The sequence below is a fragment of the Oncorhynchus tshawytscha genome, linkage group LG16 (genome assembly GCF_018296145.1).
Source record: "Oncorhynchus tshawytscha isolate Ot180627B linkage group LG16, Otsh_v2.0, whole genome shotgun sequence".
Lineage (NCBI taxonomy): Eukaryota > Metazoa > Chordata > Actinopteri > Salmoniformes > Salmonidae > Oncorhynchus > Oncorhynchus tshawytscha.
In genome coordinates this window covers 29,169,426-29,192,900 of record NC_056444.1, presented here as the reverse complement: position 1 = coordinate 29,192,900, position 23,475 = coordinate 29,169,426, and the positions used below count along the sequence as shown (strand labels likewise).

General features: G+C 43.4%; 1 protein-coding gene across 5 annotated transcripts in view; it reads right to left on the bottom strand.

Annotated features, from left to right (window-relative positions):
* Nucleotides 1-18,682, bottom strand: part of zmiz1a (zinc finger, MIZ-type containing 1a) — a 265,059-nt gene extending 246,377 nt beyond the window's left edge. The window contains exon 1 of one of the 5 annotated variants that reach the window (XM_042299071.1): nt 18,358-18,682. The gene's annotated coding sequence lies outside the window, so the exon portion shown is untranslated. The remainder of the gene's footprint in view (nt 1-18,357) is intronic. The other 4 variants (XM_042299067.1, XM_042299068.1, XM_042299069.1 and 1 more) reach the window with 4 other exon arrangements.
* Nucleotides 18,683-23,475: the final 4,793 nt, after the last annotated feature.

Genomic DNA, 23,475 nt, shown 5'->3' with positions numbered 1-23,475 from the left:
CTAAACTACTTCCATGCTCGCTCCGAGGCACATAACACTGAAACATGCATGAGAGCACCAGCTTTTCTGGAAGACTGTGATCACGCTCTACGCAGCCAATGTGAGTAAGACCTTTAAACACGTCAACATTCACAAGGCCAAAGGGTCAGACGGATTACCAAGACGTGTACTGCGAGCATGCGCTGAACAACTGGCAAGTGTCTTCACTGACATTTTCAACCTCTCCTTGTCCAAGTCTGTAATACCAGCATGTTTTAATCAGACAACCATAATGCCTGTGCCCAAGAACACGAAGGTAACATGCCTAAATGACAACCGATCCGTAGCACGCACGTCTGTAGCCATGAAGTGCTTTGAAAGCTGGTCATGGCTCGCATCAACACCATTATCCCAGAAACCCTAGACCCACTCCAATGTACATACCGCCCCAACAGATCCACAGATGACACAATCTTTATTGAACTCCACAATACCCTTTCACACCTGAACAAAAGGAACACTTCTGTGAGAATGCTTTCATTGACTACAGCTTAGTGTTCAACACCATAGTGCCCTCAAAGCTCATCAATAAACTAAGGACCCTGGGACTAAACACCTCCCTCCGCAACTGGATCCTGGACTTCCTGACGGGCCGCCCTCGGGTGGTAAGAGTAGGTAACAACACATCCGCCACACTGATCCTCAACACAAGGGCCCCTCAGGGGTGCGTGCTCAGTTCCCTCCTGTACTCCCTGTTCACTCATGACTGCACGGCCAGGCACGACTCCATCACCATCATTAAGTTCGTTGATGACACAACAGTGGTAGGCCTAATCACTGACAACGACTAGACAGCCTACAGGGAGGAGGGTCAGAGATCTGGCCGTGTGGTGCCAGAACAACAACCTCTCCCTCAACGTGATCAAGACAAAGGAGATGATTGTGGACTACAGGGAAAAAAGGGGACCGAGCATGCCCGCCATTATCAATGACCGGGCTGTAGTGGAGCAGGTTGAGAGCTTCAAATTCCTTGGTGTCCACATCAACAAACTAACATGGACCAAGCACAGCAAGACAGTCGTGAAGAGGGCACAACAAAACCTATTCCCGGAGATTGAAAATATTTGGCATGGGTCCTCATATCCTCAAAAGGTTCTACAGCTGCACCATCAAGAGCATCCCTGACTGGTTGCATCACTGCCTGGTATGGCAACTGCTCGGCCTCTGACCGCAAGGCACTACAGAGGGTCGTGCATACGGCCCAGTACGTCACTGGGGCCAAGCTTCCTGCCATCCAGGACCTCTATGCCAGGCGGTGTCAGAAGAAGGCCCTAAAAATTGTCAAGGACTCCAGCCACCTTAGACAGAAACTGTTCTCTCTGCTACCGCACGGCAAGCGGTACCAGAGCGCCAAATCTAGGTCAAGAGGCTTCTAAACAGCTTCCACCCCAAGCCATAAGACTCCCGAACATCTAATCAAATGGCTACCCAGGCTATTTGCATTGCCCCCCCTCCCCCTCTTTTACACCGCTGCTACTCTCTGTTGTTATCATCTATACATAGTCACTTTAATAACTCTACCCACATGTACATATTACCTCAACTAACCGGTGCCCCTGCACATTGACTCTATATAGTCTTGCTATTATTATTTTACTGCTGCTCTTTAATTACTTGTTACTTTTATTTCTTATTCTTATCCATATCTTATTTTTATTTTTAAACTGCATTGTTGGTTAAGGGCTTGTAAGCAAGCATTTCACTGTAAGGTCCTGCTGTATTCGGCACATGACTAATAAAATGCTATTTGATGTGCTTCACCCTAATAATTTGGTCCCTTTGACCCTCAAAACTTAGCCTGCTGTTCTTTTTTTGTGTATTTTACCCCTTTTTTTTCTCCCCAATTTCATGGTATCCAATTGTTTTCATAGCTACTATCTTGTCTGATCGCTACAACTCCCGTACGGGCTCGGGAGAGACGAAGGTTGAAAGTCATGTGTCCTCCGATACACCCAACCAAACCGCACTGCTTCTTAACACAGCGCCATCCAACCCGGAAGTCAGCCGCACCAATGTGTCGGAGGAACACCGTGCACCTGACAACCTTGGTTAGTGCACACTGTGCCCGGCCCAGCTCAGGAGTCGCTGGTGCGCGATGAGACAAGGATTTCCCTACCGGCGAAACCGTCCCTAACCCGGACGACACTAGGCCAATTGTGCGTCGCCCCACGGACCTCCCGGTCGCGGCCGGTTACGACAGAGCCTGGGCGCGAACCCAGAGTCTCTGGTGGCACAGCTGGCGCTGCAGTACAGCGCCCTTAACCACTTCGCCACCCGGGAGTCCTTAGCCTACTGTTCTGACTTGGTATTGCACATTTAGCATATAGGCTGTTTTGGAGAAATGTCATCATTCGAATATTGTAAGCACTTTCATTGTCTGCTTATATGCCCCCTTCATTTATCCTACAGTTCTGACTTGGTGTACAGGGAGAAAATCATGTAAGAACGGCCCATGTTCTGAATTCTGTTTCTGTACATTGTTTCTGTACAAGTTCTGAACAAATAGTTATAATCGGCAACGTCTGTCTTAGCTTGCTCATTAATGTTTTAATCAAAATGACGGATTGCCACTTATCCGCTCATCATTCCCTTATGCAATAGCTTGCACATCTCAATTGTCATAAAAAAAACACACATTTTTTTTAAGCAAGTCAGCCATATCAGCTGTATTTTAAAGGCAGTAAATGAGGTTGAATTAACTGTTTCGCTGCCAGACGAGGTTCCGCTGGTAGCCAGGTGTAGCAGTGGTGAAAACAAAGCTCTGCTATTGGGACAGCTTTATGTAGGTTCTAACAGTTTGTGGGCACCGTTTGTCACCGTTATAGTGCAATTAATGTATTGTTTAGTGTTGTGGCTTTGCTGGCATGATTATGTTTGCCTCACCAAGACTTACATGGTAAAATCGCCACTGTGTGTGTGTGTGTGTGTGTGTGTGTGTGTGTGTGTGTGTGTGTGTGTGTGTGTGTGTATAACACATTATCCTGTAGTTTCATAAAGCTTTGATAAAAAGGGAACTTTCACATTACAAGGTTATGTGAGGTGCCAGAATTGGCAGAAAGGTGCTGTCTAGACTCACCTCTTCATACTGCAATATGCCAAAAGTCAATTAAATACTCTTCCTATTTTATTCAAATGTTTCACACCTCGTAACAACGCTGGTATGGCCTCTGGCCCACTGTAATATAACTGTCAAATCAAAAACGGGCTTTTCTCCTTTTCCTAGATCAAATGCAGATCTTTTTTTGTGATAATGTTTTGATGTAAAACTGTCAGTTAATCTGTTTAATATACCAGTAGATCTAAAGAAAGACCCTTCAGGAGTTATCAGAGATAGGCCACAATCAGTCGTCGGGAAGGCAGTCAATCAGGCAGTCAGCCAGCCAGCTCGTCAGTCAATCAGTCAGTCAGCTAGACAGACAGACAGTGTGACTTCCCACACATAACACCAACTCCCGCTTACAGACAACAAGCAAATATCGCTTGCTTGTGCTGTGACTATTGGCCATTTGAATGAAGTTACAATGCAAACAAAATGCAAATGATTCATACATGCTGATAGTTCCAGTAGAAGGTAATGGGGTGGCTACCAATATTGTGTTGACTGACAGATGACAAGTCCCTATAGAAGATTACAAATCTATATAGAGAAAGAGTTAGAGAGTGAGACTTAGAAGAAGAAAAAATTAATTAATCTTTTCCAAAAGGGTTTTTCGGCTGTCCCAATAGGAGAACCCTTTTGAGTTCCATGTAGATCCCCCTGTGGAAAGGATTCTACAAGGAACCCAAAATAGTTCTACCTGGAACCAAAAAGGGTTTTCCTAGGGGTCACAGAGGGATCTTCAAAGGGAGAGGAAGAAGAGAGCTAGAGAAAGAGAAAGAAATGAGAGAGAACAGTGAGAGAGCAAGTGACTGTGAGGAACAGAGGGGAGAGAGTGAGTGACAGAGGGGAGGAGTGGATGATGTTGATCCAACAGCACGCTATGCCATACAGGCTTATCATTGTGTAGGATTTAATGTTTTCCGTCATGATGCCGTCAAGCTGAAACCTGTTTGGCCAGAAAGTGACACCGAGTTTAGAGACACTCCTCTCAAGCACTGACTGCTGGATCTCACCTCAGCTGACCACAAAACACAGAGGGAAGACCAAAAGGCCTGGTAAAAAGTAGTGCACTATATAGGGAATAGGGTTCCATTTGTGACAGAGACCAAGTGGGTACTTAGAATATCAGCAATTATTTTGTGAGTGAAAACGACTAAATTGAGCATCGAGTCGATAGCAACACAAGCAAGATAAAATCACAAAAACATAACTGCAGAACACATGTCCAAACATTGACTGACTCACTCTACTCCCCCTTCTATGAACAGGGGAGGGGAGAGATAGCTAATAATAATCTCACCGCCGGCTGGCCAGCAACCAACATTACCATCATCGCAGTACAAAGGAAATGTAGAGCAGCTCATAGAAAGGCTTCATAACGATTTACAAAGTGACCCGTCAAACAGATTTCCACTGACAGCCTGACAGGTTGCCCGTCTTTCCTCCTCCTCCCAGTCCTTCGCCCTACCACCTCCTCTTCATCATCTTCCCCCTCCCTTTCTCTCGCTCATCTCTTCCTCCACCTTTTCTTCTTTCTCTTGCTCCTCCTCGGCAAAGGGAAATACCTCCCCTCCTCCCGACTGTTTCAGGAGCTGGCTGAAGAATGGGCCTGGCTCAATAGAAGCAGGCAAGCAAGAAGCCTATTCAATTCCCTCTCTCTCTCCCTCTCTTTCCAAACACCCCTTCAAACAAGTGGGAAACCAGAGGGAAAAGACTTCCTTCGTGGGAGTTGGCTAGTTAAAGTGACAGTCTGCCCCTGATAAGGAACTTGTGACAGAATACAAGTGGCGGAACATCAGTGGTCGCATGGAGAGTTGAAAAAGACAAGTTGCCAATTGTAACAGTTTACTTTTTAGTTTATTGGAACGAATGTGCGTGTATGAGTTATAGGTATTTAGTGCCTGTGTCATGCATTATACATATCTTATAAGGCTTTATTATGCGGTTATAATTCAATATGAAGTGTTACAAGGTAAAATATCATTTGAACCCCTCAGCTGAGCAGGACATTGTGACCACTGCTTCCTCCTTCACTAAACAGGAGTGGAAACATGCTGTTCCACGTTCAACATGCATACTTACTGTGGACAGACAGGCAGGAGTGAGGAAATTAAGGTAGTTTCCATTATTCATGTAGGCTACAGTATTGGGAAGGTATGCCACTGTCTTTCAACTGACAAAGTCTAACTTTGAGGTATTGAGGACAGCTTCAACATGAGTACACTAGCAGCCTAAAGGCAGCCTAGCTAGTGCTAACAGGGAAGAAGATGTATCTGTTTTGTTGCCTGCTGAATGGTTATATGCTAAGAGGAGAAAAGCACCTTGGCTGTGCCTGGCTTTTAAAAACAGCAGTGTGTGTTTGTGTGTGTTCTCAAGGAGAACATGCCCTTAGTCAAAACACACATTTCAGTTTTTCCTGTTCTGTTCCGAACTTCCAAAAACAAAGGAATTCCAGAGAAAATAAGGACAGGAAGCGCCCCCCCCACACACACACACACTAACAGACATGTCGCGCACACACACACCTCTTATGAAATACAGTCATATTGATTAGATATATCAGGGAGACGTACTTCCGACATGACATCCAGAGATGGGTGTGTGTGTGTGTGTGTGTGTGTGTGTGTGTGTGCGTGCAGTTCATAGACAGGCTAGCCCTATTCCCTGTCTGTGTCTGATGTTTACCATCCCACTATGCACAGATCCGGGATCAGCTTTTCCTCATCTATTAGGAGCTATAAAGTTGAAATGGCTCTGAGAACAATTGTTAGGGAAACCCATTATAATAACATTATATGTTATGTCTATTATGACGTATTATAAAATAAATGATTTAATCTCAGAAGTCATCTGCCTAGGTCCTCCCGAGTGGTGCAGCAGTCTATGTCACTGCATCGCAGTGCTTGACGCATCACTACAGCCCAGGGTTCGATCCAAGGCTGTGTCGCAGAAGGCCGTGACCGGGAAACCCATTAGGTGGCGCACAATTCGCGTCGTCCAGTTTAGGGGATGGTTTGGCCGGCCAGGATTCCCTTGTCCCATCGTGCTCTAGCGACTCTTTGTGGCCGGCCGGGTGCCTGCAAGCTGACTTCGGTCGCCAGGTGCACATTGTTTCCTCCGACACATGGGTGCGGCTGGCTTCCGGGTTAAGCGAGCAGTGTGTCAAGAAGCAGTGTGGCATGGCTGGGTTGTGTTTCGGAGGACGCATGGCTCTCGACCTTCGCCTCTCCGTACGGGAGTTGCAGCCGATAGGACAAGACTAACTACCAAGTGGATACCACGAAATTGGGGAGAAAAAGGGGTAAAAAGTTAAACTAATAAATCCAAATACAATTTATATGTATATATTTTTTAAATAGTAATCTGCCTAGCTTTACATAGTCTGTTCTTGTTGTTGGTTTACACACCTGGCATATGTTCCTGAGAAATGGGGATTTGAGCATCTTCTGAATCATTTTAAATCATACAGAAAATGAGAGAGTACCGTTGTTTGTCAACAGATGATTATAAATCACAGCAAGACAATGACAAACATTGTTTTGGAGGCTGCAAGCTGGGCCCTGGCAAGGACTCTGCAGTGGATCAATGCTTGTCTCCGGGAACAAAAAAAGGTGGGGACACATTTGCGCAATGCACGCACGCTAGTGTTGCACGATATACTGAAACGTCTGTATTTTTCCGATACTAGAACATGAAAAACGGTTTGGTGCTAGAACTTGTTACTTTTGGTACTTGTCAAATGTGTCTCACGGATCAAGTCTGTCTAAGCACAGCAGACGTCCCCCCTTATTATGGAGTGAGCCGTGCCTGCTCTCCTTAGCCTGCACTGGGAGTCTGGGCTGCATCATGTTAGCTCCCCTCTCATGCTCCCCTTAGCCTGCACTGGGAGTCTGGGCTGCATCATGTTAGCCCCCCTCTCATGCTCCCCTTAGCCTGCACTGGGAGTCTGGGCTGCATTATGTTAGCCCCCTCTCATGCTCCCCTTAGCCTGCACTGGGAGTCTGGGCTGCATCATGTTAGCTCCCCTCTCATGCTCCCCTTAGCCTGCACTGGGAGTCTGGGCTGCATTATGTTAGCCCCCTCTCATGCTCCCCTTAGCCTGCACTGGGAGTCTGGGCTGCATCATGTTAGCCCCCCTCTCATGCTCCCCTTAGCCTGCACTGGGAGTCTGGGCTGCATTATGTTAGCCCCCTCTCATGCTCCCCTTAGCCTGCACTGGGAGTCTGGGCTGCATCATGTTAGCCCCCCTCTCATGCTCCCCTTAGCCTGCACTGGGAGTCTGGGCTGCATCATGTTAGCCCCCTCTCATGCTCCCCTTAGCCTGCACTGGGAGTCTGGGCTGCATCATGTTAGCTCCCCTCTCATGCTCCCCTTAGCCTGCACTGGGAGTCTGGGCTGCATCATGTTAGCTCCCTCTCATGCTCCCCTTAGCCTGCACTGGGAGTCTGGGCTGCATCATGTTAGCTCCCCTCTCATGCTCCCCTTAGCCTGCACTGGGAGTCTGGGCTGCATCATGTTAGCTCCCCTCTCATGCTCCCCTTAGCCTGCACTGGGAGTCTGGGCTGCATTATGTTAGCCCCCTCTCATGCTCCCCTTAGCCTGCACTGGGAGTCTGAGCTGCATCATGTTAGCTCCCCTCTCATGCTCCCCTTAGCCTGCACTGGGAGTCTGGGCTGCATCATGTTAGCCCCCTCTCATGCTCCCCTTAGCCTGCACTGGGAGTCTGGGCTGCATCATGTTAGCCCCCTCTCATGCTCCCCTTAGCCTGCACTGGGAGTCTGGGCTGCATCATGTTAGCTCCCCTCTCATGCTCCCCTTAGCCTGCACTGGGAGTCTGGGCTGCATCATGTTAGCCCTCTCATGCTCCCCTTAGCCTGCACTGGGAGTCTGGGCTGCATCATGTTAGCCCCCTCTCATGCTCCCCTTAGCCTGCACTGGGAGTCTGGGCTGCATCATGTTAGCTCCCCTCTCATGCTCCCCTTAGCCTGCACTGGGAGTCTGGGCTGCATTATGTTAGCTCCCCTCTCATGCTCCCCTTAGCCTGCACTGGGAGTCTGGGCTGCATCATGTTAGCCCCCTCTCATGCTCCCCTTAGCCTGCACTGGGAGTCTGGGCTGCATCATGTTAGCTCCCCTCTCATGCTCCCCTTAGCCTGCACTGGGAGTCTGGGCTGCATTATGTTAGCTCCCCTCTCATGCTCCCCTTAGCCTGCACTGGGAGTCTGGGCTGCATCATGTTAGCTCCCCTCTCATGCTCCCCTTAGCCTGCACTGGGAGTCTGGGCTGCATCATGTTAGCTCCCCTCTCATGCTCCACTTAAGTTAACACACTTGAATAATGCAACACCACATGTAGAAATGTTAAATCTGTTAATTATTGTTTGCAAAACAATGTCCATACAGGCTAGAACACGTTACAATGCAAGAAGATAGCGGTAGCTTCCAGCTTTACAGGCTAACTTTCCTTGCTAGCTAACAGCTTAAGCTAACATCAATTCACTACCCCTAGTACTTTGTGATAATATGCTAACCATGACAACTAATTGCCACCAAAACTTTATTAATTCACTTTAAAAATAATAATAATTGGTCTCTCTCTCACGTCTCTCTATCTCGTGTCAGTGAATTATTTGCCTCAGCAAACTGACTCTGTGTGAATAGTGCTCCAACTGACGACCCCCCTCCTGCTTCATGAATGATGTCATTACTGGTTAAAGAGCATGCACTTTTATAAAATAAGCTACTTCTATGCAAATGTTGTTGATCAGTAGAATAAATTAAGTCCCAAATGGAAGGCAAACAGATTATCCTCTGTAGCCCCATGAAAATCAGCCAAAACTACTGCAAAGGGAGAGGAAAATAATATTGTATCTGGTACAACACATCGACTGGCTGATAAACTGGGGAGATGATTTCCGATTGGGGTGATTTAGGGTTAAGTATCACAAATATATTGTAGATATTGTTTTATTTATGTAGTTTAGATATACTGATGAGTGATATCATTTCACTGAATGACCAAAGTGATAACTATTTTAATTAGACAGGTACACGACAGCTGTCATGGGATAAGACAAATATGCTTTTCCTCTGGCCCCCTCTACCCCTCTTTCACCTCTGTCTTTCTCTCTCTCTCACTCTCCACAGCGAGGGAGGTTTTAATATGTCTCTTTATCTGAGCCGCCCAGGCAGCAGGGGTATGAAAGGACCGGCAGGGCTTAGAACCCTGGGAAACAGCCACGCACGCACACACACACACGGAAACAGCCTGGCTTACACTGCCAGAGTCACAATGAGGGGAGGGCAGCAAGTGGGCACACACACATACTCAATCGTTCTCTCTCTAAAGGACACACTCGCTGCTGGCTGAGTGGTTGGGAGGAGGCGGCAGGCAGGGAGAGACAGAGCGCTGTGGGGCTTGCAGTGGCACGCCAATTTGATATTGGGACATGTGGGAACACAACTAAAATGTTTACAGTGTGCAACAAAAACAGAAACACAACTGTATATTAGTGTAAATATGTGCTTGCCTCACCTCTTGCCCAAATATTCCATACTCAGGAAATGTTGATACTCCATCCATATCAGTTTTTATTTTCTCTATTACACAACACCCCAATATCTAACATTTGACCTTCAATTAGTTTCACTGTGTACAAATTATGTCAGAGAACAAGGAATTACAGTACAGATCTGCTATCTTAATTTGATCACTCTGTTGTCGCAACAAATTTTCCACCGCAGCATGAAGTGCAAATTGTAGTGTATTCAATTTTTTATAAAATGGCTTCTAAAGTTTGTAATTTCCACTTAAAAATGGCAGACTTGATTTGTCCTAACGAAAAATGTATCAACCCCTACAAAAATGTCCATTAATTAGAATCCACATAATAATTCAAATGTCCTGTTGGTGCAGGATTATTTTCCTGCTGTGAAAAGCAGAGTCAAATTAAAGATACAATCCGGGATTTTAAGAATTTACAATCCGAGATTTTAAGAACTTACAAATTCTTAACATAGTGTACGAATTGGAATTCGTAAGTCCAAAGTTTGGACACACCTACTCATTCAAGGGTTTTTCTTTATTTATACTATTTGCTACATTGTAGAATAATAGTGGACATCAAAACTATGAAATAACACATATTGACCCATGTAGTAACCCAAAAAAAGTGTTAAACTAAATCAGACTATATTTTATATTTGAGATTCTTCAAAGTAGCCACCCTTTGCCTTGACAGCTTTGCACACTGTTTGCATTCCCTCAACCAGCTTCATAAGGTAGTCACTTGGAATGCAGGGGTGCCTTCTTAAAAGTTCATGTGTGAAATGTCTAATTATTAATATATTTGAGCCAATCAGTTGTGTTGTGACAAGGTAGGGGTGGAATACAGACGAAAGCTCTATTTGGTAAAAGACCAAGTCCATATTATTGCAAGAACAGCTCAAATAAGCAAAGAGAAACGACAGTCCATCATTACTTCAAGACATGAAGGTTAATACGGAAAATTTAAAGAACTTAGAACGTTTCGTCAAGCGCAGTCGCAAAAACCATCAAGCGCTATGATGAAACTGGCTCTCATGAAGACCGCTACAGGAATGGAAGAGTTAACTCTTCTGCAGCGATACGCCATCCCATCTGGTTTGCGCTTAGTGGGACTATCATTTGGTTTTCAACAGGCCAATGACCCAAAAAAACACCTCCAGGCTGTGTAAGGGCTATTTGACCAAGAAAGAGTGATGAGTGCACCTGACCTCCACAGTCACCCAACCTCAACCCAATTGAGATGGTTTGGGATAAGTTGGACCGCAGTGTGAAGGAAAAGCAGCCAGCAAGTGCTCAACATATGTGGGAACTCCTTCAAGACTGTTGGAAAAGCATTCCTCATGAAACTGGTTGAGAGAATACCAAGAGTGTGCAAAGCTGTCATCAAGGCAAAGGGTGACTAATTTGAAGAATCTCAAATATAAAATATATGTTGGATTTGATAAACACTTTTTTGGTTACTACATGATTCCATATGTGTTATTTCATACTGTTAATGTCTTCACTATTATTCTACAATGTAGAAAATAGTAAAAATAAAGAAACCCCTTGAATGAGTAGGTGTGTCCAAACTTTTGAATGATACTTTATGTATGTATGTATGTATGTATGTATGTATGTATGTGTGTGTGTGTGTGTGTGTGTGTGTGTGTGTATAAATTAGAGGTCGGCCGACTAATCGGAATGGCCGATTAATTAGGGCCGATTTCAGGTTATGACAAATCGGAAATCGGTATTTTTGGACACAGATTTGGCCGATGTTTTTTTTTCACCTTTATTTAATCTTTATTTAACTAGGCAAGTCAGTTAAGAACACATTCTTGTTTTCAATGACGGCCTAGGAACGGTGGGTTATATGCCTCGTTCAGGGGCAGAACGACAGATTTATTTATTTTTTCCCACGAGGAGCCTGCCTGTTACGCGAATGCAGTAGAAGCCAAGGTAAGTTGCTAGCTAGCATTAAACTTATCTTATAAAAAACAATCAATCAATCATAATCACTAGTTAACTACACATGGTTGATGATATTACTCGTTTATCTCGCGTTTCCTGCGTTGCATATAATCGATGCGTTGCGTATCGTTGCTCCAATGTGTACCTAACCATAAACATCAATGCCTTTCTTCACATCAATACACAGAAGTATATATTTTTAAACCTGCATATTTAGATAAAATAAATCCAGGTTAACAGGCAATATTAACCAGGTGAAATTGTGTCACTTCTCTTGCGTTCATTGCATGCAGAGTCAGTGTATATGCAACAATAATTTGCCAGAATTTTACGTAATTATGACATAACACTGAAGGTTGTGCAATGTAACAGGAATATTTAGACTTATGGATGCAACCCGTTAGATAAAATATGGAACGGTTCCGTATTTCACTGAAAGAATAAACGGCTTGTTTTCGAGATGATAGTTTCCGGATTCGACCATATTAATGACCTACGGCTCGTATTTCTGTGTGTTATTATGTTATAACTAAGTCTATGATTTGATAGAGCAGTCTGACTGAGCGGTGGTAGGCACCAGCAGGCTCGTAAGCATTCATTCAAACAGCACTTTCGTGCGTTTTGCCAGCAGCTCTTCGCAAGCACAGCGCTGTTCATGACTTCAAGCCTATCAACTCCTGAGATTAGGCTGGTGTAACCGATGTGAAATGGCTAGCTAGTTAGCAGGGTGCGCGCTAATAGTGTTTCAAACGTCACTCGCTCTGAGACTTGGAGTGGTTGTTCCCCTTGCTCTGCATGGGTAACGCCGCTTTGAGGGTGGCTGTTGTTGATGTGTTCCTGGTTCGAGCCCAGGTAGGAGCGAGGAGAGTGACGGAAGCTATACTGTTACAATGGCAATACTAAAGTGCCTATAAGAACATCCAATAGTCAAAGGTTAATGAAATACAAATAGTCCTATAATAACTACAACCTAAAACTTCTTACCTGGGAATATTGAAGACTCGTGTTAAAAGGAACCACCAGCTTTCATATGTTCTGAGCAAGGAACTTAAACGTTAGCTTTCTTACATGGCACATATTGTACTTTTACTTTCGTCTCCAAAACTTTGGTTTTGCATTATTTAAACCAAATTGAACATGTTTCATTATTTATTTGAGGCTAAATTGATTTTATTGATGTATTATATTAAGTTAAAAAAGTGTTCATTCAGTATTGTTGTAGCTGTCATTATTACAAATACTTTTTTGTTATATATATATATATATTTTTTTTTAATGGCCGATTAATTCATCGGCATCAAAATTTTTGGTCCTCCAATAATCGGTATCAGCGTTGAAAAATCATAATCGGTCGACCTCATATATATATATATATATACACACACATTTAGTTTTTTTGCAAGACGTAACATATCATACGAAATGGATCACGTTGTACACAATTGTGCAAAAGTACTAGCTAAAATTATACAAAACCTCTAGCATCATTTTAAGATAGCACATCTGTATGTATCCTAGAGGGTAGGTTGGATGTGATTCTACCCTCTTCATGCAGTCTACACCATCACTCTCCATCCCACACACAGTAACATTAAACCCATAGCCCAAACACACAGTCACAGACAGTCATGACTCCAGACTTCCTATAAAGGAATAGAAGATCATTATTCTGATGAGGTAATAGAAAATACATTTGAAATAGTAGTGATGAGAGGTGGGTGGCTTCACAAAAACAATCAATTACACTGTTATTACTCTGGTATGAGAGAGAGACTTGGCAGAGGTTGTAGTTAACTTCCATACAGTCAGAGAGGCTGTATTATCAAATGAGAGACCTATATAACCTAGACGGATCACAGAGGAGAGAGCTGACACAGTGAACTCACCAACCCAGCATGGAAACAGAAGAGACTAATGAGCTTGGCTTGTGTCCTAAATGGCACCCTATTCTCTATAGAGCGCACTACTTTTGACTTTCGAAGTAATGCACTATATAGGGAATAGGGTTCCGTGGGGGAGGCAGTCCTACTGTACTGTACTCACAAGAAAACAGTCTAAGGATAAGGACAACGTGTTTGTCTTAAACAGGATTTACAAGACAAACACACACTAGTGCTGAGCGATTAACTGACATTGTGATGTTTTTCATTATTAAACAACTAATTGACCGACGTCGGTTCAATTACTTGAATTCCATTTAGTTCTGGGTTTTTTGTGAGCCCAACGTGCTGTTTCTCTAGAGAAATAATTTAATTTCCTAGCGAAATGAAGTCAAGAAATATATGGCACACTGGGCTGAAGGGAGTTGTAGTTTTCACTAGGCAAATATTGAACCTAGTTCAGTTCAGAAATGTGGTAATTAAAAGGGAAATGTAAAAAAAAATCAGCTTCATATTCATCATCTCCAGCACCACCCCAACATCAACATGTGAAAAAGACAAGTTTCTATGTTTTGTTGTAATTGGTAAAAAATAAAAATCACACAATGCACATGGATGATGTTATTGGAAACAATTATCTTCACCCATCTTTTTTACTACAAAACATAGAAACGCGCCATTTTCACATATGTTGCTGTTGGTGTGGTGCTGGAGACAATGAATATGAAGTTAAATGTGTTATTTTCCTTGAACTACAATAACCATAATCCACTGCGTCTTTTTTTTCCTACTTGGACAGAGATGGATACACTTTTACGTCTGCTATGTTATGTGGTCTGTGTGTATCTAACCTGAGAGAGAGGGATAGAGACGGTTTGTGAAAGTATGCCTTATCTACTTTGAAAAACTAATAAAAATGATTGCCAGGCAGCTCTTCAGCATGCTTTGCCAGGCTGGCCTAGCTAAATAGGATGACTAAAGACAGTACAGTATGGGGAGCACAGAGACAATGTTAGACAGTTGTCTGTCTGGCTGCTACTGTCTGAGCAGAGATGAGATGATGACTAAATAAAACTAAGTAATATACAACTAAAATAATTTATTATTTCATAGTCATTTCCTATTTTTCTATGTGGACCTGACAGAGACAATGGAATACTTGCAATGTTTGCAATTGAATGATCACTATTTTGGGCTTTGGAATTTCATAATGCATTTAAGGTATAAATTATTATTTTTTAATCGTAAATTGAGATTATTTTTTTATAATCAAACCACAAATGATCCAACCTCAATAAGCACTAATCGCTCAGCACTAACACACACACACTCGCGTGCAGATTGCTCAGACACACACTTCACTGCCACAGACACAGCGAGTGAAGATTTCATCAGCAGTAAAAATGTGAAGGTAATTGTTTGCGATGGTGAGAAATCTTGAGTGCAGGCAGCCAGTCAGTCAACCAGTCAGTCAGTCAGTCAGTTAGCCAGTCAATCAGTAAGTCAGCTGCCCAGCCAGTCAGCCAGGTAGGCAGGGAAACAGGCAGGCATGGAGGACGGATGGACAGACGGACAGTGGTAGGGAACATTGTGTTCTCCTTGAACTCTCATCTTGTTCCTCGTGGAGCCTCCTAGCCGGGTGTCATTTATCATTCAAGGGCCCCTGCTCCAGCACTGCCCAGACACACACACAGGCATGCACACACACTGCCCAGACACACACACAGGCATGCACACACACTGCTCAGACACACGCACTGCAGAAGGGAACTGAACAGGACGTGGCCATTGTGACATCCCCTTCCCTGCACTCGTTGCGCAAAGTACCAACAAACGTCAAATCAAACATGCATGAGCCAGTGACAGGGTAAGGCCAGTGAGTTCTCTTTTTCCAGTCTCTCTCTCGCTCTTTCACTCACATGTACTTTCTGTTTCTCTACCTGTATCTACCACTCTTCTCTCTCCCTCTTTCAAGGAAAGGCACTTACCGAGACAGGGGCTATATGCTGTTCTGATACCTTACTGAAGTAAAGGCTCTCATTAAACGAGTGAGTGTTACTGGCTGACCCCCCCAGAAGACTGGTCTGAGGCTGGTTAGCAGAGGTAAAATGGATAGATAGGCCCCACAGGGCAGCACTCACAGATGTGTGAATAGAAGTCAGTAACAGTGAGTCAGAGTACCAGTCTGCGCTCTCTTGATATGTGCTTGTTTACAATATTGTAACACCCTATAAACAAAACCAAATAGTAGTTTGATCTTTCTCTCTCTCTCTCAACCTAGCTGGGTAAATATGGTTAGAGTGCCAGTTTCTATTAAGGTCTAATGCTACACAATAGTAATTCAAATCAAATGGAATTGCGACCAGGGGGCTATCATGCAGTCAAATTAATCAATAGCCTTTTGGAGAGAGAGAGAGATAACAAATTCAATAGTGTGAACACTGAGGAAGTCTGGTGCAGTCAAATTCAAATGGAACACTTCAGATATGCAATATGTCCAAATGTAAAAGCTCCATGCAGTTTTAGATTTTCCTAATATTCCTCTGCATTATTGACATATTTCTCCACTTAGAGATATTTTCCCTGACATAAATTTCAAGAAAATACAAATTAAAGCATTTCACAAAAACAACTGTGATATGTTCAACAACCAAGAGAACCACGCCACACAGAGAGAATCTGACTGACAGAAACAAAGGTTGTCTTGTGCTATGGGACAGACGGACAGGAGTGGGTGGTATAAGAGCCGAAGGCATGACACCAGCAGACAGAGAATCCATGTCTAGTGAGCGAGTCTAAGTGAACGCCAGCCAACAATTTCACAACCCTCTACAATAGAACACTAACAGTTAGGTGAAACGTCAAGCTGTCACAGCAGTGATTAGTGTGGTGTAGGTTCTAAATGCGTTACCTTAGCTCAATTCTAGACTCTGAGGCTGTGGGTGGGGAATGGGAATAGAGAGAATATGGAAGAAGAATGGAACTACTACGAGTTTGTGATTGAGAGAGGAGCAATGGGAGTGTATTTAAAGGGTTTCATCTTGCTTTATTTCCTTGAATCCATTGCCTAATGAATGCAGATAGGTGGATGGGCTTCCCTCATACAGCTTGTTATCTTGGCTGACTAGGGAAGCTGTGGGTGGAATAGCAACAGAATCATAATACACATCCCGGCCTAGGTCCAATATGCATTTGATTAATTTCCTTGTTTCCTCTATGGTCTCCCTTAATCCACCACTCCACTCACCCACACTGTCAGTCCATAAACACAGCATTGATTCCAATTGTATTGATTGGCTTTGTTTCCTTGTCTCCTTTGCTTCATGACTGCTGACAGGTGAAAAAAGGTGGATGGGTGGGCTTCCCTCATACAACTTGCACCTGTTATCTTGACTGACAGTGAGATAGTGTGTGTATGGTGTGAGGCTTTAGAAGTGTTGTTAACTTAGTTACACTGACTAGGTCAAGTTCACTGTTTCCAATTAAGTTTTATTAACACATTCTTACAAGCTGTGTCTATTAATCAATTATAAACATAAAACATTCCAGTTATGTTAAGGACAGTGTAAGCAGCTGGTAAATATGTTCACATTTAAATGGTGTGTATTGTAGACTACATTAAACTACCTTTGTGATAACAAACTAAACCCATTTATGTATTACCTTGTTGGATTACGGTTTTCTGGAAGTGTAGTTTCATGCCCCTTTACAACATCTGAAATCAACATCCATAGCTTTTCCTCCCTGCCTCTCTCTGAACTACCGCACCCGCTCCAACTCGTGTTTCCCCCAACTCCCATACCTCACTAACGAGAGGAAAAGGGCATTCTCTCTCTCTCTCCCTCCCGTTCATTCAGTGCAGTCTACAGGATTTTTTCCTCTGCGAGTTGGCTGCTCTCTGTCTCTCCCATCATGGCCCGGGTGGAGAGGGTAATGAAAGAGAAGCCAGTTCTGCTCCCTCCTTTTCTCCCTCCCACCCACCGGGAGGTCCGCCCGCCGCTGCCCCGGCTGGCCTCACATCCAGACGGAGGAATTTATCGGGGAGGGCTCGCCAGAGACGCCGCCGCCCGTGGCACGCACAGCGGCCCAGCGATTGGTTTTCTGCAAGTCTGATTGGAAAATACAATGCAAGATATAAAGTCTATTTTAACAGTTCAGTGCTGCATAATTTACGTGGCGCGGGCATACAAATAATAGCCTAGTAGGCTAGGCCGACACATTTTACATGTTGAGAGCGGGAGATACAAATGTTACATTGTAACACTAACAACGTGCCAAAATAGCAAAGCAGTTTGGATTTGTGGTATGCTATTATTACAACAGGTAGGCTAGGCTATAGAAAGCAGTCGACTCAGTCCAGCCTTGTTTTGCTTGCTGAACTAGCCTATTAGTTACCTGACATACATTCCCAGATTAAGGGAAGATTAACCCCCAGCAAACTAATCAACCTCATTTGTTTACCAACAATCAAACAGCCTTCTCTAAATGTCTCAATGTAGGCTAAACGCAACCGAACAAACCACAACTAACCGCACGCAAGCAACAAATCCACGCTGTGCACGGACCTAGCTAAAAATATATATTTCTAGACTCGGACGCAATAGTAAAAAAATAAATAAAATACCCTATCCAGTTTAAGTATACCGGCTGGTTCTGTTCTGATTCTCTGGGTCAGTCTATTGTTGGCGCTGGGGTTGAGTCTGGCCAGCGAGCAGCGAACTCATCGAAGGCAGTAACGTTAATGCCCACACACAAAACCATGTCTGTCTGTGCAACCAACCCACGGCGAGGTGTGATTGAACAGCCTACAATACGGAAACAACCACGGAACGGAACTTACTTTTAGCTCGGCTAGGAGAAGAAATCCGCTTTGTTTTCCCGAATTTCGTGTAGACCTACACTGCGTTCCTTTTCACTTCACAAATACAAGAAAAACCGATCACCGTAGCGTTAGCGTGTGAGTGACTGAATCAACTACCGTAGAGAGCCACGGCAAGTTGAAGTGTCAAATTACACTGGCTATTCAGTTACCACAGAAGGAGCCATGCTTTGCGGCTGCTGACAAAATGTGTCCCAGATTCCGGTGGTGGGAGCGATTTAGGAATACTACGGGAGTGACCTGCATTACAGAAAGGCCATAGGACAAGCTGGAAACGCCTGAGCGGACGAGAGTGAAATCATTTTTGCCACGGTCAGTTTGGATTTCGATTCTTAGTGGAGGAGGTGTGTTTGGTAATGTATTACCAACTGAATACATTTTTCAAATATTTATAAACTGTTGAAATCAAATCACTCAAAAACGTGCTAAACAATTTAATAGATGCAGGCCTATATTAGGACTAATATTGATTATATAAATGATGATACTAATAGCCTAATAATAACAAATGGTAATAATGATTACAATGGTAATACACAAATCAATACAAATATGCCGTTATTGTAATAATAATAACAATAATAATAACAACACTCACATAATAATAATAATATAGGCTAGCTAATATGTCTACATAAACACTATTCACAATATGCATAATCATAATAATTATAATAATTGAAATAATAGGAGAATATTATAAATAGTCTTAATGGCATATAAAATAAACAAATTATTGTTGTTGTTATTATTAGGCTACTATTTTCCTCCTCATCATCATTGTCCTCTCTAAATAACAACATCGTTGCTAGCCTATATTTTACATGTCACATCCGCTCTCAGTCGTCGACAGAGAGTCCGAGCGCCATGCAGATCTTTGGTAAGTAGGCTATCGGTTCCGTATTTTGCGAGTCACCGGTCTCCGACGGAAGCTACGGAATAACAAAGACATGTTTGAGAGGCGAGCAGCGGCAGCTACAGCGGCAGGCTTGGCTGAGTGCTGACGTCAAGGAACAATGTCTCCCCGACACACATGCACGCGCTCGCACACACAGGAACGCGCACACACACGCGTGCATGCACACTTCGCGCATACACACACGCACACTCACAGAGCAGGCAAGCTCTTAGTGAAGCACAGCTGAATTGCCCGGAGGGAGGGCCAAGCAGTGCTGAAGCTGGAGCAGTACATCAAATAGAATCAATCACTTCTCATGCTGTGCTTGTTTCTCTCCTTCCCTCCCTCTCGTCCTGCCTTTCATTCTTGTTATCGCTCTCTCTCTCGCTCTCTCTCTCTCGCTCTCTCTCTCTCTCTCTCTCTCTCTCTCTCTCTCTCTCTCTCCCCTCTCTCTCTCTCTCTCTCTCTCTCTCTTGCTCTCAATTCAATTTCAATTTAAGGGATTTATTGGCATGGAAAGCATATGTTAACATTGCCAAAGCAAGTGAAGTAGATAGTAAACAAAAAATTGACAGTAAATATTACACTCACAAAAGTTACACTCACAGTACACTCGCATTATTTGGTGTTTTACATTGTACACAGAGGATTTTTTTTGCAGAATTCTGCATGCAGAGTCTTAATTTGGTGTTTGTCCCATTTGTGAATTCTTGGTTGGTGAGCGGACTCCAGACCTCACAACCATAAAGGGCAATGGGTTCTATAACTAGGGTTCTATAACTAATTTAAGTGTTTTTAGCCAGATCCTAATTTGTATGTCAAATTTTATGTTCCTTTTGATGGCGTAGAAGGCCATTCTTGCCTTGTCTTTCAGATCATTCACAGTTTTGTGGAAGTTACCTGTGGCACTGATGTTTAGGCTGAGGTATGTATAGTTTTTTAGTGTGCTCTATAGCAACGGTGTCTAGATGGAATTTGTATTCAAATTCAAACAGCAAACAGTAGACATTTGACTTCAGATTCTAGTGTTCAAGTGCCCGCGCCAATTCATTGATATATATGTTGAAGAGGGTGGGGCTTAAGCTGCATCCCTGTCTCACCCTACTGCCCTGTGGAAAGAAATGTGTGTGTTTTTTGCCAATTTTAATCGCACATTTGTTTTTTGTATACATGGATTTTATAATGTTGTATGTTTTTCCCCCAACACCATTTTCAATCAATTTATATAGCAGACCCTCATGCCAAATTGAGTCAAAAGTTTTTTTGAAATCAACAAAGCATGAGAGGACTTTGCCTTTGTTTTGGTTTGTTTGTTGGTCAATTAGGGGCAGCAGGGTAGCCTAGTGGTTAGAGTGTTGGACTAGTAACTGAAAGGTTGCAAGTTCAAATCCCCGAGCTGACAAGGTACAGATCTGTTTTTCTGCCCCTGAACAAGGCAGTTAACCCACTGTTCCAGGCCGTCATTGAAAATAAGAATGTGTTCTTAACTGACTTGCCTAGTTAAATAAAGGTCAAATAAATAAAGGGTGTGCAGGGTGAATACGTGGTTTGTCGTACGGTAATTTGGTAAAAGCCAATTTGACATTTGCTCAGTACATTGTTTTTTACTGAGGAAATGTACACGTCTGCTGTTAATGATAATGCAGAGGATTTCCCTGAGGTTGCTGTTGACATGTATCCCACAGTAGTTATTGGGGTCAAATTGGCCTCCACTTTTGTGGATTGGGATGATCAGTCCTTGGTTCCAAATATTGAGGAAGATGCCAGAGCTAAGGATGATGTTAAAGAGTTTAAGTATAGCAAATTGGAATTTGCAGTCTGTATATTTGATCATTTCATTAAGGACACGATCAAGACCACAGGCCTTTTGAGGTTGAAGGGTTTGTATTTTGTCCTGAAGTTAATTCAATGTAATTGGAGAATCCATTGGGTTCTTTAATAGTTTATTGTAATATTTGTATTTGATCATGTATATATTTTTGCTGTTTGTTCTTTGTTATATGGCCAAATTGTATAATGATATTCTAATGCCGCGGGAGAGGATGGCTGCCATTTTTTTAGGTCCTTAACCAACCATGCTATTTTGTTTGTTTTTCGCATTGTTTGTAACTTATTTTGTACATAATGTTGCTGCTACCATCTCTTATGACCGAAAAGAGCTTCTGGACATCAGAACAGCGATTACTCACCTTGAATTGGATGAAGAATTTTTATCGGACGAGAGGGATTTACTCCAGACACCCGAACAGGCCCTCCTCCACGTCATTCGCAGGAGAAAGAGACTGAGATTTCACGGAAGGAGATCAGGGTGCAATGATTGTCCTTTGCCATCCATATTATTAGCCAACATACAATCGCCGGAAAATAAATGGGATGACTATAAACACATATATCCTACCAACGGGACATTAAAAAAACGGTAATATATTATGTTTCACAGAGTCTTGGCTGAATGACGACATGAATAACAGACAGCTGGCGGGTAATACACTCCATCGGCAGGATAGATTAGCAGCCTCTGGTAAAACAAAGGGTGGCAGTCTATGCATATTTGTAAACAACAGCTGGTGCAGGAAGTCTCAAGGTTTTGCTCGCCTGAGGTAGAGTATCTCATGGTAAGATGTAGACCACACTATCTACCTAGAGAGTTTATATGTATTTTTCGTAACTGTCTACATACCACCACAGACCAACGCTGGCACTAAGAGCGCACTCAATGAGCTGTATACCGCCATAAGCAAACAGGAAAACATTCATCCAATGGTGCTCCTAGTGCATCGATGACGTCGTCCCCACAGTGACTGTACGTACATACCCCAACCAGAAGCCATGGATTACAGGCAACATCTGTCCTGGGCGAAAGGGTAGAGCTGCCGCTTTCAAGGAGCGGGACTCTAACCCCGGAAGCTTATAAGAAATCCCTTATGCCCTCCGACAAACCATTAAACAGGCAAAACGTCAATACAGGACTAAGATCGAATCGTACAGCTTCGACGCTAGTTGGATGTGGTAGTGCTTGCAAACTATTACAGACTACAAAGGGAAGCACAGCTGAGAGCTGCCCAGAGCTGCCCAACTAACATGGTTCAAGCACACCAGGACAGTCATGAAAAGGGCACAACAAAGCCTATTCCCCCTCACAAGACTGAAAATATTTGCCATGAGTCCTCAGATCCTCAAAAGGTTCTACAGCTGCACCATCGAGAGCATCCTGACGGGTTTGATCACTGCCTGGTATGGCAACTGCTCAGTCTCTGACCGCAAGGCACTGCAGAGGGTGGTACGTGCAGCCCAGTGCTTCACCGGGGCCAAGCTTCCTGCCATCCAGGACCTCTATACCAGGCGGTGTCAGAGGAAGGCCCTAAAAATTGTCAAAGACTCCAGCCACCCTGGTCATCGACTGTTCTCTCTGCTACCACATGGCAAGCGGTACCGGAGCACCAAGTCTAGGTCCAAGAGGCTTCTAAACACCCCGAAGCCATAAAACTCCTGAACATCTAAACAAATGGCTACCCGGACTATTTGCATCCCCCCCCTTCTTCACTGCTGCTACTCTGTTATTATCTAATCATTGTCACTTTAATAACTCTACCTACATGTACATATTACCTCAATTACCTCGACTAACCAGTGCCCCCACACATTGACTGTTTACCGGTACCCCCTGTATAAAGCCTCGCTATTATCTTACTGCTGCTCTGTAATTATTTCTTACTTTTATTTCTTACTTTTTTAAGGTATTTTCTTGAAACTTCATTGTTAGTTAAGGGCTTGTAAGTCGGCATTTCACTGTAAGGTCTACACCTGTGACAAATAAAATTTGATTTGATTTGAAAAAGATTGGAGAAGTGGTTTACCCATACATCTCCATTTTGGATAGATAACTCTTTGTGTTGTTGTTTGTTTTCCAATTTTCCCAGAAGTGGTTAGTCTATGGATTATTCAGTTACATTGAGCTGATGTCTGATGTGTTGTTCCTTCTTTTTCCGTAGTGTACAGTACAGTCCAAAGTTTGGACACCTGCTCATTCAAGGGATTTTCTTTATTTTTACTATTTCCTACATTGTAGAATAATAGTGAAGACATCAAAACTATGAAATAACACATATGGAATCATGTAGTATACAAAAAAGTATATTTGATTCTTCAATGTAGCCAACCATTTTCTTGATGGCAGCTTT